Source organism: Schistocerca piceifrons, chromosome 2 (genome assembly GCF_021461385.2).
Source record: "Schistocerca piceifrons isolate TAMUIC-IGC-003096 chromosome 2, iqSchPice1.1, whole genome shotgun sequence".
Taxonomy (NCBI): Eukaryota; Metazoa; Arthropoda; class Insecta; order Orthoptera; family Acrididae; genus Schistocerca; species Schistocerca piceifrons.
In genome coordinates, this window is record NC_060139.1 from 1,099,281,715 (window position 1) to 1,099,289,242 (window position 7,528).

The following is a 7,528-nucleotide window of genomic DNA, read 5'->3' on the forward strand; positions in this document are numbered from 1 at the left end:
GAACCTTGCAGAACTAGCACTCCTGAAAGAAAGGATATTGCGGAGACATGGCTTAGCCACAGCCTGGGGGATGTTTCCAAGCTGTGGCTAAGCCATGTCTCCGCAATATCCTTTCTTTCAGGAGTGCTAGTTCTGCAAGGTTCGCAGGAGAGCTTCTATAAAGTTTGGAAGATAGGAGACGAGGTACTGGCAGAAGTAAAGCTGTGAGTACCGGGCGTGAGTCGTGCTTCGGTAGCTCAGTTGGTAGAGCACTTGCCCGCGAAAGGCAAAGGTCCCGAGTTCGAGTCTCGGTCGGGCATACAGGTTTAATCTGCCAGGAAGTTTCATATCAGCGCACACTCCGCTGCAGAGTGAAAATCTCATTCTGGAAACATCCCCCAGGCTGTGGCTAAGCCATGTCTCCGCTATATCCTTTCTTTCAGGAGTGCTAGTTCTGCAAGGTTCGCAGGAGAGCTTCTGTAAAGTTTGGAAGGCAGGAGACGAGGTACTGGCAGAAGTAAAGCTGTGAGTACCGGGCGTGAGTCGTGCTTCGGTAGCTCAGTTGGTAGAGCACTTGCCCGCGAAAGGCAAAGGTCCCGAGTTCGAGTCTCGGTCGGGCACACAGTTTTAATCTGCCAGGAAGTTTCATAGTATCATGTTGTTTCTTCATGTGCTAGCACAGTTTACTTCAATTCACATGTAGCTTAGTGTGAAATTTGAAGTTTTAACCATCGTAGACTTATCTTTCTCAAATACCTCGAAAAGTCACTATTTAAGCTTTCAGGTTACACTATAAAAATTAATTGGTTTCTGCAGAATCTCATGCTTAAATGTTTATGTGTACTCTGCAGCAAATAGGTACTAATAATTGTCATGGAGGTACACTGTGACGATGCATATTTCATTTTTCATTTGCCTTACGACCATTGTATAAATATCCTTATAACTAAATTGTTTACTCAAGGTGCCTGCTACTCTCGACATAATTGTCATCTTCTGCACCATGACAATGCACTGGTCGCTGAAAGACAAGAACTTAAAATGAATTGCATTACATAGCTCAATGGCCACCGACACATTTGGTCATTGCAAACATCTGCAGATATTTCTACACTTTTTTTAAATTCATAGACATTCGTTTGTTCTGGTACCCTTTATGAATATGTACTCTACAAGGAAAATTAATTGACATTTCTTACGGTATTTTGTTGTTTGTGCTTAGCTTTCACGTCTCGTGTACTTTTTCATAATGCTTCTTTTGCATGAAAATATGCTGTATATACCTTAGTATTTAATTAGATCTCTGTGTACATATATCAACAGGTTCCTTAGTTCTTAGGTAGTGGACATGTTTGCATAGTATTTCTGTTTACTTTGTGTTTAAGTTAAGTACTTGTACGTATTGCATTCCTATTCGGTTGCGCCTTCTGCCAGTATGTCGCACATGAGCACAGGCCAATGCCTCCTCTCCTACTACCAACATCAGTGCGTATTGTTGAGCATGCACAGCTGAGCCATAGGCTAATTCTGTTTATACCTTTGCTTCACATTAAGTGTTGTATTACTTCTCATTACTGTTAATTTTATGCCTTCATGCACAAATCAAAAGAATTACGTATGTGTGTACACATTATCTTAAAAGACACCCCAGAAGAAAAATTACACTTAGAGCTATGTACACTATGTACAATAATCTTGTGATAGAAAGAAAAAAATTTGCCTAACTTCATCATTCTATAAAAACTTTTATATCTTTGTGAGGGTGGAGACCCTTGTCTTTCCCTGTTTTCTCATAGACTAACCTGTACATCCCAGGGTATGGTATTTTAGAAATCATATATGGCCCTGAATAGAGTAATTGCCACTTCTTATTCAGTTTACCAAATTTTGTTGATTTAGGGTACATCCTTAAGAGGACTCGTTGGCCTTCAAAAAATTGGGTAACATGTTTCAGTTTCTTATTATAAATTTTCTTTCTATACTCATCCCTGTTTTCTAGTGTAACCATGGCTTGTTTGAATTTGTCTTGTAGTGACATTTCTTTTGTGGGTATCTTTGGTATGAGGGACTCCCACTCATTTGTTTGGCTTATCTGGAACATCAATTTGTTAGGTGTGAAACCTGTTGAAGAATGTCGAAAATTATTGACAACTTACATGAAAGGAATTATGTATTCTACCCATTGGGTGTGTTTGTGTGGGGTGTATGTCCTAATAAACCAGATAAATTACTTAAAGACACATTCTACTGGGCTTGCTTCTGGGTGAAAAATCATACTAATATATGCTTTGTGCCCTGTGAGATCATAAATTGTTTCCACTTTAGCCTAATGAAATATGAAGCATTATCAGTTAGCAGTACCTTTAGTTCTTCTCAAACAGTCTCCCTCAGTTCTTTTTCTGATATTTGTGGCTGTTGCATTTTTAATGGCATACATTTTGATATGTTTTGAGAAAATATCATATAGTGCCACTATGTATCTTACTCCAACTTTACTTCTTCGATATGGACCAGCCACGTGTATGGATACTATATCTAGAGAGTTTTTTTGTGACTATTGGGTGTAGCTCAGTATATTTTGACACATTGGACTGTTTTGACATGACTCAAATTTTCATTGATCTTCTCTCTCTTCTTCGTAGCACAGGCTGAGTCAACTTCTAACATTGCTACCCTTCAAGTAAGCTTTTCTACAGCTAGAGGTACCTCTTCATAATTTTTATTTAATTTGTTAACTACATTGGTTACCTTTTTTACTGTCGAACACAACTGGTTTTGTGTGGCTTCAATGTTTGTGTTTGCGTCTATGATTTTCTTTATCTGTTGTTCTACTAGATCATGATGGTCATTAAAAGAATCTACTTTTTGTCTTAACTCAGTAATATTACTGTTAACTTCAGAAAGTACTTCATGCTTCACTTCTTTTTCATATCATTCAATTTTTCATTGATTTCTGTGCAAAAATTTTTGACTGTCATCGAACTTCTGCAAGACCATGTCTTGCAAATCCTTGAATACTTGTTTTTGTTCTTTAGAAAGTACTTCATGCTTCACTTCCTTTTCATATCATTCAATTTTTCTTTGATTTCTGTGCAAAAATTTTTGGCTGTCATCAAACTTCTGCAAGACCATGTCTTGCAAACCCTTGAATACTTGTTTTTGTTCTTGTTTCATTGTATTTAGATCTTCTGTAACAATGTTTTGTTGCTGTTTCACCATGTTCATATCTTATTTCATATCACTGAAATTTGCATTGATACTATCTAATTTCATGTTTATGTTAGATAATAACTGTCATAGCAGTGCATTAGTTGTACTACTGTGGTTGCTGTCTGCTGTACTTTCCAAGTTAATGTTTGTGTTGTAACCAAGTGGTGTCTTTAATGTGTCATCAAAATTCATTTGGGAATCCCTCTCCAGTGGTTTCATCCTGAGCAATATGTCACTCTGGGAGATGCTGAGCAATATGTCACTCTGGGAGACGTGTGACATTGTCTCATCAATTGTAAACATTGTGTCATCAAGTTTATTCTGTTGTGGAGCATTGCTATCATTTGTCACACCTATGAAATTCATCTCTGAGCTACTTAAATCTTCAGCACTAGGCATGCACGGTGCCTGAACTTCAGTTGTACATTCTCGCAATTCTACGCCATCTTGGCTGATTGCGTTTTTGGTACTGCTATCAATAATGGACATATATTTTTGTGGCATGCTGTATGAATAAGCGAAAATAAAAAAATTCACTAAAAATGGAAAAATTTTGTTTGCTAATTATTACACTTGATAACTGTAATTTATGTAATCTCAAAGCCTGTTTTACGTCTATTATGATGTGCAAACTATTCTGTTGCAATTATTTATGTTTTACTGGTTACGTGTAGCACAAAAAAAAAAAAAAAAAATCCTGTAATTTTTTCCATATAAAATTCAAGGAAGGGAATAAAGAGGAAAAGGTTTCTATCTACATGAAAAGGGGCGCTACATATCGACTTGCATAGCCGTCCTGCCTTTGCTGCACCCAACAAAACAGCTTACTATGGTATATTTTATGTAACTTGCATACAATTGTTGTTACTTTCCAAAATTTCTCCTCATTTTTTGCCTTTTTGCTATACTTGCTTCCTAGCATGATTCATGCAAACAGAAGATACAGACAAACAGTTTTTATGATTCATAACAACGTCATAGAAATTTATTACTATAACAATAGTTGACAAACCCTACTCACAACTGGTGCCCTGAAGTCCTGGCACACAGGTCAACAGTTATGCTCTAAAAAAATTAATAAATAAATAAAATATACATATATGCATATGAGAAACATTTAAAAGGAATAATACAATTGCATTATTAGAAATGTTCTGTGCTTGTAAGGATTTTTAGGCTATCAGACTTCTTCTCTTACATTTCAATTGCAGGTGCAGGCAGTGGACTCCAAGTTCACCAGTGGTTGTCATAATTAAGAAAATCCATCTTACTTGGTTTCACTTTACTTCAATAAAAAATACTCAGTACTGGTACCAAAATTTTTCTTGTTTCAAAACACGTATGATATTAAATACCCATAGTCCGGCATCCTTTGAAAGGCAGTTCATAACAGAACTTCTACATACAAGAGAGGGTGAATAACAAAATCATGTGAAAAAAAATTAATGATGGGTTTTTCATTTGTCTGTGCCTTACCACACGTTTGTAATTAACGTATTTGTCAATGCTTATGGTCGATCGGTGTTTCAGTTTTTGTTATTAATAAATTTTAACTTTACGACATCCTGGGGGTCTCTTTCATCATGTACAAACACATACCTTTGCAGATGGAGACCCTGGAGTTGGGTTGGTAAGGGAATCCATCTACCCTGTCTTCTTTTCTTCTTAGATCCTAGCATACCTGTATTTCTATTTCATTTGGTTACTTCTCCATTAGGAGTAAAACTCTGTCTTCTCTGTGTGCATATGCAAAGTTCCTATTGCAGAATCTCTTCTTCAGCTAATTTGCCTAAGGAGTTGAAAACCAAAATAGTGGAGCATTGTGCTATAGTTAGACAAGAAGTGATTATACAGTTAAAAGATGTAAATGATAAGATAACACAGTTAGAGAACTCATCTTAAAGTGATTGCTAAACTATACGCAGTCAATTCTCAGAGACTCAGGACAGGGTAGAATATATCAAAACTAAATAAAAAAAATTATTGATATAGCTAGTCATCCAAATACTTTAACTGATGTGGAGACATATCTATAAGAAATAGCAGAGCAAAAAGTACATGAAAAACTAGATACCAACATCACTATCTCTAATTCTATATATGAGACTATTAATAGAAAGAGTGAGTTACAGCAATTATGGAGGGAGTTAGAAGACACTAAACAGGAATGTAGAAGCAAAATATCTACATCTAACATAGGAGTATTGCCAGGATTATTAAAAGATTTATAAATAGGCAGTGGAATTAGTTGTGTTAAGCAGTTTCCAAAGTTTAAACCAGAAGGAGAAGTACATCCAACATATTTCTTAAGAGTATTTTCTTGATCTATGCCTCAGAAATGGGATAATGATAAAAAGATAAATTTTTGCACTAGGATGCTTACTAGCTGATGCAGTGAAATGGGGAACAGCTCAGTCACAGGAATTTAAATCATGATAAGATTTTCAAGAAAAATTTAAGAGAAAATCTTGGTCCACAAGTTCACAAGAAAAATTGACACTAGAGTTTTAAGATCCTAATAATACACCATGGAGCACATATAAGAAGTATATCGAGTGGCATCTGCCTAGGTCTAAATTTTTACATAACCCACCAGATGACAAACTTTACATAATTGGTACAATAAAAAATTTTAAGTCCTCAAGATAATCTGCCCTCTTTGCAAATTATATGGGGTGACAACCACCATGTTCTGAGTTAATTGCTTCATTTTTTTCCACTTCATTTCTCTATGAGGCATTTTCTTCCTGTTTAACTATTCTATTGTCTTTCAGCTTCAACTGTTAGAGAGATTTTGCAAACATGAAGGGTATCTATTAAAAGGTTACACCTATATTTTTGAATACAGAAATATAGAATAATACTTGTAAATCATTGCAGAAGGGAAAGATTTACTACAAAAAATTGAATAAAATACTAGAGTACCATAAAATTAGATATCTATTCCTACAATCCTTATAAAAATGGTCCAGATACTTTTATGTATTTTGTATGTGGGATTTTGTATATTTTTCCTTTAATATAAACAATGGGTTGGGTTTTATGTACATTTCATAGTGGAGTTTCACTTCTGGAATGAGTTATATGTTATTGTACAGTACTGCCCATCACATATTGGGTGTATGTAGAATGGCCTCTTACTCACAAGGCTGTTAATATCCCCAGAGATAATTGACAAGGATATTAGGACAAACGACAACAACTGAATGACAAATAACGTGTAACTACCAGGTTTCTACTGACTATCTTTATGGATGGGTTAGAGTAAGTTTTCAGGCTCTGCAATGGTGAAGCTGTGACAGTTGATTCTATAGGGAATGCTGTCCATCTACTCCCTCTGGCATCATAGTCAAGAACGTTTGCAGAAGAGGACCTCATGTGGGGATGGACAGGAATCTGTCTTTGGGGTTTATTGTGTTTTTCTTCATGAACCTAATGCATTTGTCCTTTTACTTTCTTTTCTTTCCTCTCAATTAGGAGTACCAATTCTATCCTCCCTCTTTCCATATGTGTATGTTACTATCACTGAAAGCCTTCTCTTATCTGGACCATATATGAGATCAGTACAAACTATTCCAGAACTTTGTCCACAGAATTTTTCTGCGTTTATGTTTTACTTATTGTGTATGGTCTTCTTTGAAATACTCTCCTCCACAATTAATGCACCACGCCCAACAGCACTTCCATTTCTGGAAGCAGTCTTGGTACACCTCTTCCTTGTATTATAATAAAAAATAGTTATTTAAGAATAGTATGATTGCATTATTATGAAATGCTTTGCATGTATAATGTTGTGATATTGTTTATTCACTTTACCTTGCATCGTTTCTTTTTCTGTGTACATCACTATATATATTTTAATTGCATTTCTCAACTTCTGAAAGCTTCTCCTTCTATTAATTTTATGAAAATATGATCATGGACTTCTTTACCTCCATTTCAATTGTAGATGCAGACAGCCAACTCTGTGGAACACCAGTGCCTTTCAAGACGATATAAAATATGAAGGAATTTTTTTTAACTTGGTTCTGTCTCACTTTAATTAAAATACTTAATACTGTAATTAAATTTTCTCTTATTCAGAAACACATATGATAAAAAATACTTATAGCCATCATACTCGTACCAGTACATCTTCACAAAACTTCTACCTACTAGAGGATGAAACAAAATCATGTACAAAAAAGTGAATGAGGTTTTATGGTCATAAGTCTAAGCTTTTTTTGTGCATTCATAACTAATGTCTTTGCTGAAGCCTATAGTGGGTCTTTGATTCTGTCGTTACTGCTGTTTCATTTGTTAATAAACTTTAATTTTACCTTATCCAGGGGTCTTTCAC

General features: G+C 35.4%; 1 non-coding gene across 1 annotated transcript; it reads left to right on the forward strand.

The window, feature by feature from the left end:
• Positions 1 to 224: 224 nt before the first annotated feature.
• Positions 225 to 299, forward strand: Trnas-cga. Its single transcript has one exon. It is a non-coding gene; the product is annotated as a tRNA-Ser (tRNA).
• Positions 300 to 7,528: the final 7,229 nt, after the last annotated feature.